This window comes from Monodon monoceros, unplaced genomic scaffold (genome assembly GCF_005190385.1).
Source record: "Monodon monoceros isolate NGI ecotype Baffin Bay Population unplaced genomic scaffold, NGI_Narwhal_1 Super_Scaffold_3, whole genome shotgun sequence".
In the NCBI taxonomy this organism is placed as follows: Eukaryota; Metazoa; Chordata; class Mammalia; order Artiodactyla; family Monodontidae; genus Monodon; species Monodon monoceros.
Genome location: NW_021703780.1, coordinates 77,345,461 through 77,365,759, shown reverse-complemented (window position 1 = coordinate 77,365,759; position 20,299 = coordinate 77,345,461). Strand labels below are relative to the sequence as shown.

At 46.1% G+C, this 20,299-nt stretch overlaps 1 protein-coding gene across 1 annotated transcript in view; it reads left to right on the top strand.

Moving 5' to 3' along the window:
• The window catches only part of ADAMTS9 (ADAM metallopeptidase with thrombospondin type 1 motif 9), a 220,343-nt gene extending 201,173 nt beyond the window's left edge, over positions 1-19,170 (top strand). Inside the window, exon 41 of the transcript XR_003796732.1 lies at positions 19,146-19,170. The gene's annotated coding sequence lies outside the window, so the exon portion shown is untranslated. The remainder of the gene's footprint in view (positions 1-19,145) is intronic.
• Positions 19,171-20,299: the final 1,129 nt, after the last annotated feature.

Below are 20,299 nucleotides of genomic sequence, written 5' to 3'. Positions count from 1 at the left end.
TGGCCCTTCCTTTCAAGGTCACCTTGGCCAGGTGTGCTCTCTAGACTAAGGTCTTGGCTTCTCTCAGGCTAACCCCTCTGTGCAGTGCTGTCAGCTCTGCTAACAGCTCCCTCCCCCGTCCCTTCAGATCTGAGGACATGACCCCTTAGCTGCTCCCAGCCCTGGGTGATTGCACTAGCCCTTATGGTCCTTTGCGCCCGCAGCTATTTAAATAGGCCCTTTCTAAATAAACCTTCCTCCAATTATCCTAATTTGAGTGTGTCATCTGTTTCCATTAGGTCCCAGATTGACGTGTCTTCCTTTGGCATGTATGTGCAGTCTGGTTTCGCTGGATTGACATCCCTGGTTGCTCTGTGAACCTCAGCTTATTTCCGCCTCCAAGCATTGCTTAGGTTCAAGATGTTTGCTGACTGTTCCAGAGCCTGAATTTCTCAATTCTAGTCTCTTTCAAACTGACCATCCCTCCCTCCCTCCCTTCCTTACTTCCTAGCAGTTCTGCACACAAATACTAGAGTCAGACTGCCTTGGTTAAAGGTCCATCTCCTCTGCCTACTGATTATGTGACCTTACCTCTCTAGCCTCCGGTTTTCTCATCTGTAAAATGGGGATGCAGCCTGGGTTATGATGAGAATTGAAGGAGATCTTATGATGATGTCTGCAGCTGGAGGCTCCTCTCTATCTGTTGACTGTGATTATTCCTATGTCCAGGCCACTCTGTAGCCTGCAGTTTCTTAACTTAGGTTTCCCAGGTCTGTCTTCCTTGTCCTTCTAGCCCGTAGATGACTCCTTCCTCAACACTATCCATGATCTTTAGGTGACCTCGGGATTCCTGGTCTTTAAAGAAACCCTTCATTTCCATGGGCCAAGTATAGTCAAAGAACACACTTACCTAATTCTTGTAGTTGAGTTTGCTGATTCCTCCCAGTTTCTGGTAAAGAGTAACAAAAAGGAGCTTTGAATTATTTTTAGTTTCTCCTATGAAGTAGGGGATATTCAGAATGCCTTGGAGGGAGGCATAAAGAGGCCAGGGAATCTTTTTTTTTTTAACAATATGGGCCCAGCAGGAGGGAGAATTTGATACCAGTTCTAGCAGGCTGGGAGAAAAGAAAAGTACAAAGTGCTTTACACATGAAGACTGTGTAAGTATTTTGTGGTTTATGCAGTGGATTTGGTCAAGATTGTAGAGGAAGCAGTTGAGACCAACGGTTAGCTCGGAGATTTAGGAAGATCTGTGGCTATAAATTCTCCATTACATGTCTGATCCATTGACCATTTTTAAGTGTTGGTTGTATGATTTTTCACCCCTAAGCTCCTGAGAATTGTTAAGAACAGGATTTAGGAAGGAGGTGTGTGCCTGAAATTCACCAAGAAAGAATGGAGGAAGCAGTTATACCCTATCCACAGCTGAATGCATTTTCTTTTCTTTTTTTTTTTTTTTGCGGTACGCGGGCCTCTCACTGTTGTGGCCTCTTCCGTTGCGGAGCACAGGCTCCGGACGCGCAGGCTCAGCGGCCATGGCTCACGGGCCCAGCCGCTCCGCGACATGTGGGATCTTCCCGGACCGGGGCACGAACCCGCGTCCCCTGCATCGGCAGGCAGACTCTCAACCACTGCGCAACCAGGGAAGCCCTGAACGCATTTTCTTGATGCTGTTTATTTCATATTTTTATGTTCTCAAGAGTCTCCCAAAATAGTAATTTGTGCGCATTTGTCTTCCCATCTAATTTTGCTTTAACAATAGTTGGAAGAACATAACCAGATGCTTTCTTTTAAAAAAAAAAAAAGAAATTGACGTGTTGACATCAAAATTAATACTACTCTCCAAAAAGTCACTTTTTCAGTTGAGTTAGTAATTAAGTTGGCAGACCCACCTCTTAAAATCCGGGACCACACGGTGGGTGGGTGGGTGGGAGGCTGGACCCTGACCTGGCCTCAGGGAAATCAGCCAGCTAAGCTTCTTGAAGTTCCCTGGAGAAGCATGCTCTAAGCCAGTTTTCTTATTTAAGCAATTAAACTTCAATTACCCAAGTAAGAGATGAATCCATTCTCCTTTTTAAAAAACTTACTACATCATAGATGAGGCTAAACTTCCCTTGGACCACCACTCTTTTTTTTTTTTTAACATCTTTATTGGAGTATAATTGCTTTACAATGGTGTATTAGTTTCTGCTTTATAAGAAAGTGAATCAGTTATACATATACATATAGCCCCATATCTCCTCTCTCTTGCATCTCCCTCCCTCCCACCCTCCCTATCCCACCCCTCCAGGCGGTCACAGAGCACCGAGCTGATCTCCCTGTGCTATGCGGCTGCTTCCCACTAGCTATCTATTTTACATTTTACGTCACTTTGTCCCAGCTTACCCTTCCCCCTCCCCGTGTCCTCGAGTCCATTCTCCAGTAGGTCTGACGTGGACCACCACTCTTAATCATGATGCTGACCCTCTTTACTGGAGGTTCCAGGTTTGGGGGTCTATCTTTCCTGAGCTTGTACTTTGCATTTTCCTACATGCATATATACACATAGAAGGTAAGTAACATTGTTGTGTGTTTTTCTCACAGACCATTTTCTCCTTGATTACTCACAACCAGGACTTGTGGGAGAGAAGAACTCCTTATTACAGCTGAGTTTGGGAATTTGAGACCTTCTTCTCTCTGCTGCATTTCCTTTTGCAGAAACCAAAGCTTCACTTTTTACACCCTGTGCCCTTTGCCCCTTCCTGCCTTATCTTTTCCTGTTTGTGGATCATTTTGCCTTTATTTGAAATGTCAGTACTGTTTGCCATGCCTTCTGGGGGCAGCTTGCACATAGTCGAGGTAGGTAGGCAGCGAATCATGTCATCTACACCTTCCACAGCCATGATGAATCAGTTACGGTGAGCGCTTGACCTTCAAGGTCATAATGTTGAGTTGGGGCTGGCCGCCATCTTGGGTCACATGCAAGATGAGTAAGTGGATGCAACGGCCTGAGTGAGGCAGTGCAGTCACCTCTGTTCTTGGTTTTTGGTTCTCATGCCTGTGTCACCAGGCTAATCTCTGGTGCCTAAACTTGGATTCCATAACCTTTTCTTTTCTTTTTGTCTTAGTTGAGTTAAATTGAGTGAGCTTCTGTTACATGAAGCCAAAAGAGATTTTACTTTGTTTTGTCTAATCAGGTTTTAGACTCTTTGAGCCTATAGTCCCCACGTGCCTTTCAAAGTACAGGATGCTTGCCTAGTGCACTGTAAGTATTCTGTAAACAGGTGTTTCTCGATAACGGGGATTTTATGGAGTGAGAATTATCTTGACCCGTAGATTCGGGTTGTACTTTGTTTCACTGGGGGAGAGAGGCCATGTGGCAGTAATAGGAATCATTCATTCGTTCATCCAAAGACATTGCTTCCAGATAACAGAAATTGAAAAGTAAGGCAAAGCCCAGTTTCTGACCTTGGGAGGCTCCCTGTCTCGCAGGCGAGATAGCCATGGACAGCAGATTAATTCGAGTTTGATTGGTGAGTGTAGCCCAAACAAAATGTTCCCTCCCTACATCTGCTGTGATTGTTGTTCCTTTTTGCAAAATCCAATAACTCTGGCCAACTGGGTGTAAATACCAGCACTGCCGCTAGCCCAGGCCTACCCACGGATCTGTGATTAGTACGCTGTCTCCTGGTGATGGAGGAAGTGTCCCTTACCTTTACCCCCAGCTAATTCTAATGTAGAATTCCTCCGTTCTGCATTATCATTGTTCACTTCAAACGAATCACTGACACTTGCTCGTTCTACGCTATTAGTCATGTCTGAAGCTCAGGATTGGTTCCCATTTGTCTCTGTTGCATGGGTAGGACACTTTACACAATGCTGGAAATGTCTTTCAGTCCCCTTTCCCAGATATCACGAGTTGGAAGATGTTCAAATCAAAGGATTTTCCCTTCCTCTTGTTCTCCTGTCAGACGGAGGACCAGGTGGCATCCTTGCTACCATCCCCTGCATCCCAATTCAAAAACTTACCTTGTTTCCCATGGGGAAGGTCCAAGCCTCTGTCACTGATTAATGAATTTATTGAATGAACTATTTTTTTTTTTTTTTTTTTTTTTTTTGCGCTGTACGCGGGCCTCTCACTGTTGTGGCCTCTCCCGTTGAGGAGCACAGGCTCCGGACGCACAGGCTCAGCGGCCATGGCTCACGGGCCCAGCCGCTCCGCGGCACGTGGGATCTTCCCAGACCGGGGCACGAACCCGCGTCCCCTGCATCGGCAGGCGGACTCTCAACCACTGCGCCAACAGGGAAGCCCTGAATGAACTATTAATTACTGAAAGATGAATTTGTAATTTAACATATATTGCTGAGTATCCACCATGGACAATGCCTCAGGCGAGGTCCTGGGGACATTGCAGAATAAAGTCAACCCAGTCAGCACCTGTCCTCTGGAGCTTGGTGTCCAGTGACAAAAACCACTGGGAATTAGCAAGTAATATGAGGGCAAATCACAAAGGGCCGATGGATCTGGAGTGTCTAAAAACACACCACAAGGTCGCACTAAAGCGAGAGTGCTGTACGAGTGAATGAGGGTGCAGAAGGAGGGGAAAGCATTTGGATTCAGGGGATAATGTGTCCAAAGGCCCCAAGCTGGGAGGCACAGCCTAAATAACTTGGTGGCCGCACCTGGAAGGCTCAGGAAATGAGAACAACTATGCATCGAATTGTCACCTTTCAGAAAACAAATGCTCTGCTTTAACCAGAATAATTGGCTGGTGGGTGAGAAACCCATGATCAAAACAAAAGCCTCAGTTGTCACGAACTGGAAGCTGTTTTATTGACGTCAAGATATTTAAAAATATGAGTGACGGGCTTCCCTGGTGGCGCAGTGGTTGAGAGTCCGCCTGCCGATGCAGGGGACGCGGGTTCGTGCCCCGGTCTGGGAAGATCCCACGTGCCGCGGAGCGGCTGGGCCCGTGAGCCATGGCCGCTGAGCCTGCGCGTCCGGAGCCTGTGCTCCGCAACGGGAGAGGCCGCAACAGTGAGAGGCCCACATACCGCAAAAAAAAAAAAAAAAAAAAGTGACGATTCTCAAACAGCCCCTCCTCCCTCCCCTGTCCTCTTCTCCCTCCCCGTCATCAGAACTTCTCACAACCCTGAGCTTTCCAGGGGGTCTTCTCAATAAAGAAGAGCCACTGAGGCCTGAAGGGTCCTGGTTTATTTTGTGAACCTTTTGCCTCCCTGTCCGGGTGAAGACAGAAATTGCGAAAATCCCAAAGAGCAAGATTTAGGGGAAAATAAGCAGAATTTTCAGTCAAGTTGGAAAACTGCTGCTGTTAGCTGAGGCTGTCTCTCTTTGCTTTGCTTTGTGACTGTTTCTGCATCATCATCACTGTAGTAGCAATTAACACTTAAGAGTCAGTACCTCAGTGCCAGGCATCGTGCTAAGAAATGCACATGTGTCATCTTATTTAATCCTAGCAAAGCCCCATTCAGATGGGGACTATTAGGTTGATCAGTGTGAAACTGTCAATATTCAACCATTTCTTGACCTGCAAAAATGATCATTTGGTATGGTTGAACCAGGGCTTTGCAAAAATTTGTCCATGTTTTCATAATTGGGGAATGGCTGAGCTGAGATGCGTACCCGGCTACGTGTTGTACCAAAGTGACTGTATCCTTTGGCCTGACTTGAGAGCGGGAGGGAAGGAAAGATTAAATACCATAAAGGTTCTATATCTTTCCTCCCCTGTCCTAGTTTACTGCTCTGTGTGTCTCGTGGGTTGAGAGAGGAGAGAAAAGTCAGAAGATGCTGAGGTCTGAACATATTCCAACAATCCTTACCCTTTCCACTCTGCTGCCCCGTTCCCACCCTGACTCCATCGAAAACTGCTTTTCCCCACAAAGGGAATCATTGGCACACACTACCTCCAAGTCCAGGGAAGTGGTGACCGCAAGCACAGCCAGACCCAGGTCCCCGAACAAAGCTGAGAAAAATCTGTCTCTGCACCTCTCCACTCTCCTTCCCACTCTCTGTTCCAGGTCCACAGCCCACTGCCTAATATCCCCACCAGAGAGAGAGAGAAGGAGGAAGGAGGGACGGGGTGGGGAATGCGGCTTGCTCAGTACTTCCAATAAAATCCTAGCAAAGATTCCCATCAGCCTGGACAGGTAGTGTGCCCATGCCTGGATTAGCAGTGATCCCGGCTGTATCTTGCTGAGGGTGTGTAAAGCGTTCTTTACGTGCATCATCTTAATGCTTCCTTATAACAACTCTACAGAGGTTGGGGGGGAGGATATTATTATCATCCCATTTTACAGACGGAAAAACTGAGGCACAGAAGTGCTTAGGTAAGTGGCCCAAGGTCGCCCAGCTAGTAGACTCTGGCCCCAGCATCTCATGTACCTCTCTGACTCATGTCATGGACTGCACCAGTGGGGAGCTGAGGCTCAGATGCCCAGCCCTAGAGTAGGGAGCAGGGGTGCAGCATCACCTGTGTGGGTCCAGGCCCACCTCAGTCACCTGAACTGAGGGATGGGAGAAGATGATTCCCCAAAGGAAACCTGGGTGCTCTTAACCGGAGGAAGAGGGGCTGAGTGTGGGCAGGAAACCACAACTGCCCTCCAAAGTGAGACTCTAGCAAAGTTTTTGACAGAGAGGGTATTTTTCTCTCCAGTCTGATGTTGGACCCCCATTTCAAAGAACAGTAGGCTATAAAAGGGCAAGGGAAGGAAGTATTCATTAAAAGGTCCCTGCGGGCTCTGAGGTCAGAAAGATCAAAGAAAATCGTAGTGAGGGAGGCTCGAAGCCTGGTCTAAACTTCAGGGGCTCTGGGGCAGGACAGAGGTTCAGCCTGAGGACCTTGGACAGGGATGGAACGTCTCTAACTCCATCTTCCTTGTTTGTCAAATGGCGATAAAATACCCTTTCGGGTTTCTTGACAGGATTAGGTGTCCTAATACATGACAATTCCTTAGCCCTGTGCTTGGCGTGTGGCTCATTTTCAATAAATAGTACTGTCTGTAGTTAATGTTGTTGCTAAGGCTATTTAGATATGAGCCTCCTTGTGATCCTTCCTCTTAGGCCAAGGGTCTCCTCTGCTCCTCTCAAATCTTTGGTTCCTTTTTTAGAATCACAGGTTCAAGGACTTCGTCTAGTACCTACAACCCTAGAAGTCCTGGTGGTACTTTTCCAGAGCTTAAGTTGTTTTTCCTTTGCGGGGGAGGGGCAGCAGGGCTGAGTCAGCAGGGCCTCCTCTGATCGGCTTCATCCGTTTCTGTCAGATGCTGGAGAAACAAGAGCCCATGTAGTCCTTTGGTCCACAGTGATCAAATGGCAGTGTCCTCTAGCGCTCCCACTGGCCTTCTGTGGGCATCTCGTGAGATGCTTCATGATCCAAGCCCAGTGGCCTCTGGCAGCCATTCTGGGCTCAGCTTCTAGAACCCGCTTGTTCTATCTTGCCTTCTCTTGGGATCCTGCCTCTCGTCTCTCTGGCTTGACACTGTAGACTTCCCGAGTGTCCTGACTGATACAGATCAGTCAGGTGTCTTTTTGTTGCAAACAACAGAAACCCAATTGAAACGGACTTCAACAATTAAAGTAAGTGAAAAGTCAGGACACACAGCAGGATTCAGGGACTCCAACGATATTATCACATTTATGTCTCCAACTCTTGCCTTTGCTCTCTTTTCTGGTGGCTTCATTCAGGCAGACTGGTCCCATCAGGTGGTAAAGTGGCCACCAGGGAAGGTGGCTTACCCCACGTGATTGCACAAAGGCGCCCAATTCGGCACCCTTCCTGCATGCCTACCCTCAGCCGGTGACTGCATCCACCGCTGATGTTGGGCGTGACCATGTAACCGCTTCTGGCCAAAAGCATGTGCTTGGAAATGACAGTGTGCCAGTTTCGAGCCTCGCCCTCAAGAAGAATTGCCTGCTCTTACGCTTCTGGAATCAGTGTGAGAGTATGCCGCAGGTAGCCTGCTGGTCCTGGAGGGAAAAAAGACATTTAGAGCAGAGCTGCCCCACCGACCACGGATGTGAGCCAGAGGCAGAAGCGTGCCGGCGAATCCACAGAGCTGTCAGTGTGGCAGCAGTGCTTACTGTGCCCCTGAGCTGTGGGAGGGTCTGTGATGTAGCCTCGTGGCCATAGGTGAGGGATGCACACGCTATTCTCCCAACCACTGCTCCCAGAAGAGAACTTTTCCTTCCTGATGGTTCCAACAAAAATCCCAAGATTGATTTCAATTGGCCAAACTTAGGTCTCTTCCTAGAGCTGGGGTGAAGGGGAAAGAGAAGAATCTAGAACGAAGACATAATTGCTGAAAGTGAAGAAGCAGTGATCTCCCACAGGAAACTCACGCTGCTCTTACCAGGAGAAGGTAGAAATGCTGAGCAGGCAGAGTGACTGACTCTCAATACCCCATCCCTGAAGAGGATGTAGAAACCTGTACCCTTGGCTCCATGTTCAGCCGGGAGCCAGGCTTGTTCATGTCTACACCCATCTGTGTAGGGTGGAGCTCAACTGGAGCTAAGAACCAGTCATCAATTGGCCAGGTAGGGAGGCCCAGGACCCAGTGTTTGATGAGCCACCCAAGTTAACATGACCTTGTCCCTAACTTCCATCCCTTTCCAGGCTGGAATGGGTTAGGTGGCTTCAGCCAACTGGCAGGTTACTACTTGGCAACTTGCCCTCCTTCCCCACCATGCCAGCTCCACTTGGAGGTGAAAAGTAGTGGCTGGAATAATTGCTGGGTCCACACCTGGACCTGATCGAGAGCCGTTCTTTCTTTCCAGCCCCAGTCCTCAGTTGCACTCTTGGGGCTTTCATCTCTGGTGCGGTTCGCGCCCTGCTGCCTCTCTGTCTTTGAGAGAGAAGTAAACTGAATTGGAAGCATCACATGCAATAAATATAACCCCCTTGCCCTTTTTCATGGGGTCATTCAACTTCTTGCTGAATATCATTTAAAATGAAGTTGAATTAAAAACTCAAGTGGCTATATTTTGCCTGCTTCCTCCAAATCCCACCTTCTCTCTTGACCTTTTTCCCTGCTCTGTTTAGCGGCTGCTATCTTTAAGGAATGACTTTTGGCTCCAAGATATTCATGGGGAACTTTTGATGGACAGCACACTGGGAAAGGACAAATTTCTGTCTCATTCTGGCAGTATCATACCCCACAGCTGCACGACAGCTTGTGCTTTCTCCAGGGCTTCTGTCAGGGAGAAACACTTAGAGATGTAAAGAGAAGGCTACCTTTTCTCTCTTCCTCAGGGGTCACCCATCACACTCCACTCCCCACCCTCCCTTAAATGCCACATCTCCCTGTGGGGCTGGGAGAGAATGTTGGAAGAAGGCCTGGGTGAGGGAAAGCAAACACTGGTCCACGTATTCGCTCCGATTTCACCATTAGGGATGAGACAACAGCTCTTGTGAACACGAGCAGGCAGTGTTCCTCAATGCAGCTTTGATCCGGCCAGGGCTACCCAGAAGGAATTTCAGTGTAACTGGGGCAGCCCAACCCGGGAACCACGTCTCATTCTGTGTCCCTCTCATGATTTGGGAGGTTATTAGGACCGAGCTCGGACCATTCCATGAACGTGGAGCGCTGCCATCCCACCAGCAGCTCCGCACACCAGGCTGATCGCATTTAGCACATAGCCTTGCTCTAGGTACAGTGGCTGGTGCCAGTTATTAAACTGTCGTCTCTCAGCCTCAAAGTCACCACTGTTTGGTGGCCGGAACTGTCCTTTCTCCCAGCCACCTGGTGCCATGCTAGGTTCTGCCACTAGAGGGTGCCAGAGGGGGATTGCAAAACTGGAGGGCAGAGAAGGGACTTTGCTTCTAGTTGCCATGGGCTTCCTTCTGGCAGAGCCAACTGTCTCTAGCTTTTTTCAACACTCCCAGTGCCAGCCTCTTCATCATGTCTCTGCCCCATGGTTTACAAAACTCTCCTACTTTTAAAACAACCTCTGGGTTTTTCAAACAATCCCGCCTCTCTGTGTACAATTTCACTCACAACAAAGAAGAGAAACATAAACAGCTGGTCCAGTGAGGGAGGGGTCTCTTCCTGCATAAAGATCCAGTTTCCTCCCGGGGTGGGGGCGGTGGGGGGGTGGGGTGGATACAGCTAAGAAGATAAAAAAATGACCTTTCACCTTCGGGAACAGTAATGTAAGATTAATTTGAGGCTTTGAAACTAATGAGTTGGCTTGTCCTGGTGCAGCACCCCGTGAATAACACGGCGTTTGCAGAGCCGGCAACCCAGTGACCTTTTTCCTGGGGCTGGGGAGAAAGGAGGGATAAGAAAGAAACTCATTTTTAAAAACAAACCTCAGAGGAGAGAGATCCCCGTCAAGCTGGTATTAGAGGAAGAAAAAAACCAAAACAACAAAAAACAGGGAGAGTGTGCGAATTACGTACCTTTAATCTGCTTAGCTTTTCACTGTCGGATGGCTGAAGGGCTCACCCAGGCAAGAGTATTGTGCGGTAGTTAAATACATAAACTTGGAGTGCAGCCCTCGGGGTCTAGGCCTGATCTGTGGCAGTCTAGCTGTGTGATCTTGGACATGTTTTTCCACTGCGTTTCAGGGAGGTTTGGATTAGAGAGTGCATGGAAAGCGTGTATGTTCAGGCCAGGAATCTGGTTATTTTTGCATTTTTGATGATGATTGAGAGAGGCAGGAACAACTTGAGGGTGCTTTCTCCACGCACCGGGAAGGCTGAGTTTTCTGCTCTGCCAAAAGGAAGTGTCTGAGAGCAGAAGACCAAAGCAGAACCAGGCTGATGCGAACCATGGGGAAGCTGGTTTCCGCACCACCCAAGAAAGAACCGTCTCACGGTCTAGCTGACCGACAACGGGCATGGCTGACAGAGGGGAGGCAACGAGCACCCCATCCTTGGAAGTAATCAAGCAGGAGCTCTTTCCACTATATTAAAGGATGGGTTGGATCATTTCTAAAGATCCTTCTCCCTCTTCACATTCCGGATCTTCTGCTTGTTAAATGCGTTGCCTGGGGTCTCAGAGCCTGGGTTGCCTTATCTGTGGATCAGGCTGATGGTGCTACTGGCCTCCCTCTTACAATCTCTCTCCCTTTTTTCTTCACGCCTTCCCTTCAACGCAATGAGGATCATGAAGGTAGACACTGTGCTAGGCTCTGCGGATACCAAAAGGAAGTAGATGGTATATAGACACTGCCTTGGAAAAACTCAAGCATATAGTGAGGGAGACAGATGAACAGAACATTATAAAGGAATTCCACAGATGCACTGAGAGAGCTACGTATTGAGTATTCTGGAAGCACAGGGGAGGGGCATCTAACTCAGCCAGGATGAGGTGGGGGAGGGGCATCAGAGAATGTTTCCTGGAGGAGATGCTGTAGGAATTGGATGCTGGGAGTGTATGCTTTGGAAGCAGAGTAAACACTATGATCAAGGCCCCGGGGTCAGAAACAGTGTGACGTACAGGGAACTGTACCAAAGGCAGTGCCGGTGGGATGCAAAACATCAGATGAGGTGATGGGAGACGAGATGAAGAGAGAGGGACTAGGTGACGGATGCCCTTGTCTTCATGCTAAGGAATGTGAACTTGGATCATGTAAATGATGAACTGTCATTGGCTGGTTTAAATCGGCATGTTCAGGTTTCTGTTTTAGAGCGATCTCCTGGGAGCTTATGTGGAAGAGAAATTAGGAATCAACAAAGCTGGACCATCAGTTGGCCGACTTTTGAACCCTGGAAGTCATCTAAGCCAGAAGTGACAATGCCATGAACCAGGCCTCTCATGGAGTTGCAGCAAGGATGCCATGGTGGGATGCTCAGGGAAGCTCCTAGTAAAACATGAACTGCTTCCCAAATGTACAAGATCCTTATAACTATGATCTCGCTATAAAACTTTGGTTTGGGGGGGCCATCATACAAATTGAGTCCACCCATCACTTACCACGCAGTGGCAATAAAAGCCGTACATGTCATCCAAACCAGTATAAATGGTACTTGTGCTTAACAGGAGCCTTTAAAAACGTAATGAAACCACTGGCTTGAGAAATAATTTTGCAGATAATTCTGGGATACAAAGTTTTCCATTCCAAGACTGAATATTGGTGCTGCTGGGAAGGACGGGGGAGAAAAGCACAAGATTAGATTTCACACAGACAAACTAAGAGGGCAGACCATGGTCTTTGAATGAAACTTCTGATGGATTTGGCACTGGAGGCACGAGAGGGCACTGGAGCTGGGCCCAGATGTCTCAGATTTGCTGAACTGCTTTTGCAGACAGTTGGACATTTACCAGGATATATTGTATCTTGCAGACGTGCCCTGGAATGCCTCATCTCAGGGAAGGCGAGAGGAGTCTCTCTTAGGCAAGTGTGGTGTCTGCTTCTCGTGCTGTTTATGGCAGAGCTGAAAACTGTCTTTGAAATTAACGATAGATGTGCATAAATCTTCTTCGGTTACCTAGCAACTAATACAAGACAGCGCAGGGGTTCACAGGGCTGGGAGGAGGTGAACCTGTTTTAGGAATACCTGGGAGCATCTTGGTGATACTTGGGGATTGCTGGGAGGGAAAGAAAGAAACACGACTGATTAAATGTTTGCATTTCTTTCTTTCTCTTTTATTTCTCATAAAAATAGAATCAGATAACAAAAACTTTTCCTGAATCCCTGAGGTTTCTAGCAAAGTGAGGGTTTATGAAGACTAGACAATTTGTGAGCCCTCTTCCAAAGCTAAATTTCTGTTTGTAAACTAGCTGTGTGACCTCATGTGTAAAATAATAGATCTGATTAGGGAAATTGTAAAGTTTCACTCATTTTTCCAGGATGTATGGGGTGATAGCATTTTTAGATTTCAGTTTTGTTGAATCACAGATATGTGTCCTGAGTCAAAGTGGATTTTTTAAAAGGAAGAGGTGTTGAAATAATGAAGTCATGAGGTATGTGACTTAACACACACACACGTTCTCTGTGTGTATGTATATATATATATGTGTGTATTTTATTTATAAAAGTTAGTCTATACATTAAGCCTTGGGTTACAAATTCAGTACAGGGCCTGGCAGGTGACACGGATGAGTTCTGTGCCCAAGGACCATAGTGAGCCAGACATCTGGGCAGTTGCTAGGTGGCCCCGGCTGAACATGACCATAAGAGAATAGGACCCGGCACTGCCAGATCTTCTGATTCTTCGAAAAAGGCAGAACTCCAGAATCCATGTAGCACCTCCTATTTTTAAAATATTGACAACCAATTTGAAGTTTTAAAAAGCATTGTGTGGGCTAAACAAAGCAAGTCTGCCTTAAAGCAAAAAGCTCTGAGCACATAGTTCTCTTTGTAAAAATTGTATGGTTGCTCATGACCCACTTTATGTGCTGGGATGGAGATGAGCTCGCCCAGGCCACGGGCTAATAGCGTTCATGCAGTGCTCCTACATCCTGTGCTCGGTGATTTTCACATTTGTCTGTCACGTTCAGTGTCCGCCCGGAGGTGGGTGTTACTTATCACAGGAGTTAGGATCTTTATTTTCAATATAAGGATGCTGAGAGCCACATACATCAAGGTTATACTGAAGGTCACTTAGCTCCTGAGTCCTGTGTCTCCAAATGTCTCATTTCTCTGACTCTACAGCTGCCTGCTCTTAAGGGTTTGACTCCCCTGGAATAAAAGGGGGGTGTTTATTACTTTTATAAGGAAAAAATCATTTTAACAGAATTTCTCTTAAGAAGAGTTAGGGAGCTGTATTTGTTTGCTGGAACTGCCGTAACAAAGCACCACAAACTGGGTGGCTTAAACATCAGAAATGCGTTCTCTCACGATTCTGGAGGCTGGAAGTCTGAGATCAAGGTGTCAGCAGGATTGGTTTCTTCTGAAGTGTCTCTCCTGGCATGTGATGACTGCCTGTCTTCTCCCTGTGTCTTCCCATGATCTTCCCTCTGTGTGTCTGTGTACTAATCTCCTCTTCTTAGAAGGACACAGCTGGGCTTCCCTGGTGGCGCAGTGGTTGAGAGTCCACCTGCCGATGCAGGGGACACGAGTTCGTGCCCCGGTCCGGGAAGATCCCACATGCCGCGGAGTGGCTGGGCCCGTGAGCCATGGCCACTGAGCCTGCGTGTCCGGAGCCTGTGCTCCACAACGGGAGAGGCCACAGCGGTGAGAGGACACAGTCATAAAAAAAAAAAGGACACAGTCATATTGGATTAAAGCCTACCCATGTGACCTCATTTTATCTTTTTTTTTAAATTTTTATGTAACTTTTAAAGGTTACTTTCCATTTACAGTTATTACAAATTTTGGCTGTCTTCCCCTTGTTGTGCAGTACATCCTTGAGCCTGTCTTACACCCAGTAGTTCGTACCTCCCTCCTCCACCCTTACACGGCCCCTCCCTGCCCTCCACTGGTAACTGCTATCTTGTTCTCTATATCCGTGAGTCGGCTTCTTTTATGTTCTATTCACTAGTTTGTTGTATTTTTTAGATTCCACATATGAGTGATATCATACAGTATTTATCTTTCTCTGTCTGACTTATTTCACTTAGCATAATACCCTCCATGTTGCTGCAAATGGAAAAATTTCATTTTTTTTTTTACGGCTCAGTAGTATTCCATTGTGTGTGCGTGTATGTGTGTGTGTGTGTGTGTGTGTGTGTGTGTGTGTATATACCTCATCTTCTTTATCCATCCATCTGTTGATGGAAGCTTAGGTTGTTTCCATGTCGTGGCTATTGTAAATAGTGCTGCTCTGAGCGTTGGGGTGTGTCTCTTGTTGAATTAGTGCTTTGGGAATATATAGCCAGAGTAGAATTGCTGGATCATATGGTAGTTCTATTTTCAGTTTTTTTTAGAAATCTCCATACTGTTCTCCACAGTGGCTGCACCAATTTACATTCCCACCAACAGTGCACAAGGGTTCCCTTTTCTCCACACCCTCAGCAGCGTTTGTTATTTGTGGTCTTTTTGATGACGGCCATTCTGACAGGGGTGAGGTGATATCTCACTGTGGTTTTGATTTGCATTTCCCTGATGAGTAGCGAAGTTGAGCCTCTTTTCATGTGCCTGTTGGCCATCTGCATTTCCTCTTTGGAAAAATGTCTATTCAGTTCTTCTGCCCATTTTTTAATCAGGTTGTTTGTTTCTTTGATGCTGAGTCGTATGACCTGTTTATATATGTTAGATACTAATCCCTTATCTGACCTCATTTTATCTTAATGACATCTTTAAAGATCCTGTCTCCCAATACAGTCACCTTCTGAGGTGCAGGGGGTTAGAGCTTCAATCTATGGGTTTTCAGGAGCCACAGTTCAGCCCCAGACAGAAGCCACCCACTTTTTTTCCCTCTTATGTCCCTGTAGTATTATTGTTATTGGAGAAACTGAGAGAGGTTTTCTAAGTCTGGGAGCCAGAGTGTCAAACAGGGCATTGGCGAACCTGAGGGGATCTGCTTGTCTGGCCCAGCATCCCACCAGCTCCCCAGAAGGAGTGGGGTGTGTTTGCACACTTGACAGTCAACCCGTTCCCAAAGCATTGCTTCAGTGTTTTAGGATAAATCAAACGACGTTTAGCAATGTCACTCTTTCACTTGGCATCACTTCTTATATCTGCGTGTCTTGCTTTAAAATAACATTAATGTGGACAGGTAGCATTACTTATCATATCAAAATTGGAAACAACCTCAGTGGCCAGCAGCAGTATTTAATAGGATTCTCTGTAGCCTTTGGAAACTTGGCTATAGAACAATATTTGCAGTGTGAGAAAATGCTCAGGATAGATGAAGTGGGAAAAAAGCATGTTAAAGAAATATGTACAGTTGGATTCCAACTTTTTGAAAACAATTTATTACATGTACATATATATTCATATATATGTATATGCATCTGTGTTCATTTGGAAACATATGCTCTAAGATGTTTAAAATATCTCTTGGTCATGGAATTGAGATTCCATGGAATTGAGAATATTTGAGATTTTTTTTCTTCTGTTTTTCTCAATGTTTTATGTTTTCTGCAATAAATATATATATTATTTTTGCAGTTAGGAGAAAATCCTTAAAAACCCAAACCTTGATATACACACTCAGTTTACAGAAAAATCCTTTAACTTAGCCTTTGCCATAAGCTCTCTTACAGCTTTTCACGTGGGACTGCGTTTATAAAAATTTCATTTACTTGCCATTTTCCAGATACAATTCTTAGCCATGATTACCTGGACTTCTAGAAGGATTTTTGTGCCAGGCCTGAGAATCTGTTTTCTCTTTTTTGTCCATCTGACTTTCTTTTCCCATGAAAGGGGTTTTTGGAGTGAATTCAGCAAAAGGGTGGTACCCCACAGACCTGGATAAAGGGTATGAAAATAAATACGTATGTTAGATATTAATCCCTTATCTGACCTCATTTTATCTTAATGACACCTTTAAAGATCCTGTCTCCAAATACAGTCACCTTCTGAGGTGCAGGGGGTTAGAGCTTCAACCTATTGATTTTCAGGAGTAAAATCCAAGCAGATCTAAAAAGAAGTAGGATGTAACTTCTTAGTGATTTTGTGCCTTCTAGTTCCCTGGATTTATTTGAGAGATCCTTTGGACACACTTGCTTTTTAATAGACTGTGCTTTGATTGGCTCAGTATCTCTACCATATACATTGTATATTTTTATGAAGGAGAGGTTTGTGGAGGCCGATGCTGTCATGTCAAACTTGGAAGAGGCAGTAGTGGTCACCTTGACCAACTCTTGGCATCATTGGTTCCCAGACCTCTGAATCCCCTAGAGAAACTTTATAAAGGGTTAGGGTCCCATACCATTAAAGAAAAAGAAGGGGCCTGGGCCTATGGATTGTGAAAGCTCTGGTTCTTTTGATGTTTGATCAGGTTGGAGAACCCTTTTTCCACGTGACTCATGAATTTCTCCCTTCAACCTCACAATAGATGGTTACATGAACACTTCTAGAGAAAGAGAATTTTCTACCTCATGAGCTATTGTATTCCACTCTTGGACAGCTATGCCTGTTATAATTCTCTTTTGCATACAACTTGGATAATTCCAACCATTTCAGAGGTTAAAAAAAAAAAAAATGGAGTCACTTTGCGTGTGTAACCAAATAAAAATTCCATGGCCCCACGTGGTCCAATCTCTGCATAGGGCCACATCTTCAAAAGCAAAAATAATAATAATGATAATTCAGGGCTTCACCTGCAGCTCCCAAAGAATGTTGTCAGGGGTACAATTCATTATCCGTGGTAACATTTCTCAAAATCCTTTTCCCTTTTTTTTTTTTTTTGCAGTACGTGGGCCTTTCACTGCCGTGGCCTCTCCCGTTGCGGAGCACAGGCTCCGGACGTGCAGGCTCAGCGTCCATGGCTCACGGGCCCGGCCGCTCCGCGGCATGGGGGATCTTCCCGGACCGGGGCACGAACCCGTGTCCCCTGCATCGGCAGGCGGACTCTCAACCACTGTGCCACCAGGGAAGCCCTCCCTTTCCTTCTTGATTCTCTTGTACTCCTCAGTTATACCAGAATTCTCATTCACCGTCCCAGCCCTAAATCTCCCCAAGATCAGCCTGCATGCCTCTGCAGGCGCTTTTCTTTTTCCGTTCTCAGCAGCTCCGTACATAGATTGATTTTTATCCCTGTGGATGCTCTTCTCTCTCTGGTTTGTCCACTACCCAGACTTTCCACAACAAAGGCGAGCCCAGGAAATGTGTAACAAACAAAAATCTTACCTCCTTTCTTCCATTCCACCTGGGCCTATTTTTCTATACCCAATTCCATGATATTGCTTTTTGTGTTCAAGCCAGGAACTGGAGAAAGGAGAAGATAACATCAAAGATAAAATTCTCTTTATCACGCGTGATGGGAGAGGGCTAAAGTTGGGCACCCACCGTGGCACATTAATAAGCCATGTGTTCATCACAGTAGTGATTTTCTTCATCTGCCATGGTAAGACCTTGGATCCCTGCATAGTTTACATAGTTCCTCCTCATTCTTCTAGCCTCCTCCCCCCAGGCATCATTAGGTATTCATAAATAAATCCCACCGACTACCAACTGGTGTCTATAAATTTTTTTTTTCCGTCTCTGGATCTAATTCCTCCTCTTTAGTATTGTCTGTAGGTAAGTTCTTCCCTGATTAGCATGTTGGGGGATATTAAACAATAATACCGTGCACCCCAATGACTTACAGTGAAGTATACGCCATGCATTTAGAATCTCAGCTGCATCAGCCAAACCTGGCTTTTGATCCCAGTTCTGTCCTTTACCTGCTGTGTGATACTGGGCAAGTCATTTCATCTCTGTGCCTCAGCTTTCTCATCTGTAAAATGGGGCCATCACAAAATCTAACTTAAAGGGTTGTGAGAATTAAATGAACTTCAGCTAACTCATGTAAAGTGCTTAGCACAGCAGAGAGCTGGTTCTATGCATGCATCACTATTTCCATTTTTCTTTTAACCATCCTTTTAGGAGGGGATGGACAGAAGAAAGGGTTATTTTGTTAGAAAGTGAAGAGGACCTGGTAAAAGACTTAGGGTAGAGGTCAGCAAACCAAGTTTGCAGACCAAATTTGACCTACCACCTTTTTAAAAGAAAAACATTAAAGCTTTAGTAAAACTCAGTCACATTCATTCATCTCTGATGCTTTTGCACAACAGTTATAGAATTGAGTTGTGATAGGGACTGCATGACCTGCAGAGGCCAAAATATTTGCTATCTGGCTCTTTACAGAATATGCCGACCCCAATTCAGAGTAAAAAAAACAGTCTTTTCCACATGGTCTGCCATTGAAGACATGAATGTCATGAGGCCTTCTCTGTCAGGTGAAGTGGCTGACTGTTGTCAAAGATTTTCTGTACCTAAGAGTCAACCCTCACCGACATCTTAATTTCCATGTCTTTCACCAAGAATTAACATTTACAACAATTGAGAATAAGGCAGTGTTCCTTCGAAGATTGGCTAATTCTACTAGAAACACAAGGAATGGAGTATTGCACATCTGAGAAGGCTACCAGGACCAGGATGCCCAAGGCCTCACCCATGTCTATGATTCTGTGCTTCTTCCTGGGCTGCTTGTCACTTCCCAGTGCCCCTGCCATAAGGTGGGCCCGGTCTTGTGTTTTTACAGGTGGAATTGAGGGGAAATATGTCTGTGATTCCCACACCTGATCTGAATCCTCACTGACCCTCCATCCTCTCTCCTCTTCCTTCCTGCAGGCCAGATACAGACAATCCAGTGAAGGACCCTAAAGTTTAGAGCAAGCTGTCCAATAGAACTTTCTGGAATGATGGAAGTCTTCTATTCTGCACCAGTACAGTAGCTTCTAGTCTTACGTGGCTATCGAGAACTGGAAATGTGGCTCGTGCAACTGAGGAAGTGAATTTTTGCTTTTCATTTAAACAGCACATACGACGAGTGACTTGCTGTATTGGACAGTGTACTTCTGGAAGATGGCAGGTGCGGATGTTTGGAGAATCCTAGGCCTGAATGTCTGGGTGGAGCCAAGCATAGCCCCTCCCCCACCGCTGCCCCCACCCCTTCCCCTGGCCTTGGACTGTGACGTGAGCGAGAAATTAGCAGCTCTTTGGATTGGCGTGTGAGAGTTACTGTTTTACCAGCTGGGCTGCCATGACTAATACAGACCCATGTCTTGGCAGCCACCTTTATGAAGAAAGGACAATTCAGTCTACTTATCCATTTTACAAGCTCAAGGAATGCCGGGGGCCTCTGCTGAGATCTAGTTTTCAACCTAGTCTGTGGCATTGATCATCCTGCTTAGAAGATAAAAGAGGTGGCTTTGTGGGCCAGAGAGTAAGTAGTTTTACTTAGCGGCTTGGCCGTACTGACCCCAGCTATAAGCTAAGTAGGAAGGTTCGGTTCTGTTCAAAACTAAGTTCCAATCGTTTTTTACAACTGCTTTAAACTGTACATGTCCTGTTCACGACAGAGAAAGGACCATCTGGTTTGGTGATTTTTTGGCTTGAAGAAGAGAAAACGAAAGACAAGTATAAGCTTTAATACTCAAGAGATCCGATTCTCTGCCGGAGAGGAAATGAACTCCATATCCAGGAGAATTCCACCAGGAAGGGGCCAAACAGACCGTGCTCTCTGGAGGATTCTCAGCAGTGCCGTGAACACCATTCTGACACTCCTTTCGGTCATTTCCAAGGTGAGACAGTGATACACCGCTGGAGTAGGACAGCTGATCTCACCTTCTCTGGTATCATCAGAGAGAGGATCTAGGAAGCTTCCGTGCAACGCCAGAAGGGCTAGGATGGCAGGAGCCATCTCATCTGCTCTATGTGCCTGCCCGTTTCTGGGAGAAGCACCTTGACACCTGTTTTACTGTAAAGAGAACCAACTTTGGAAT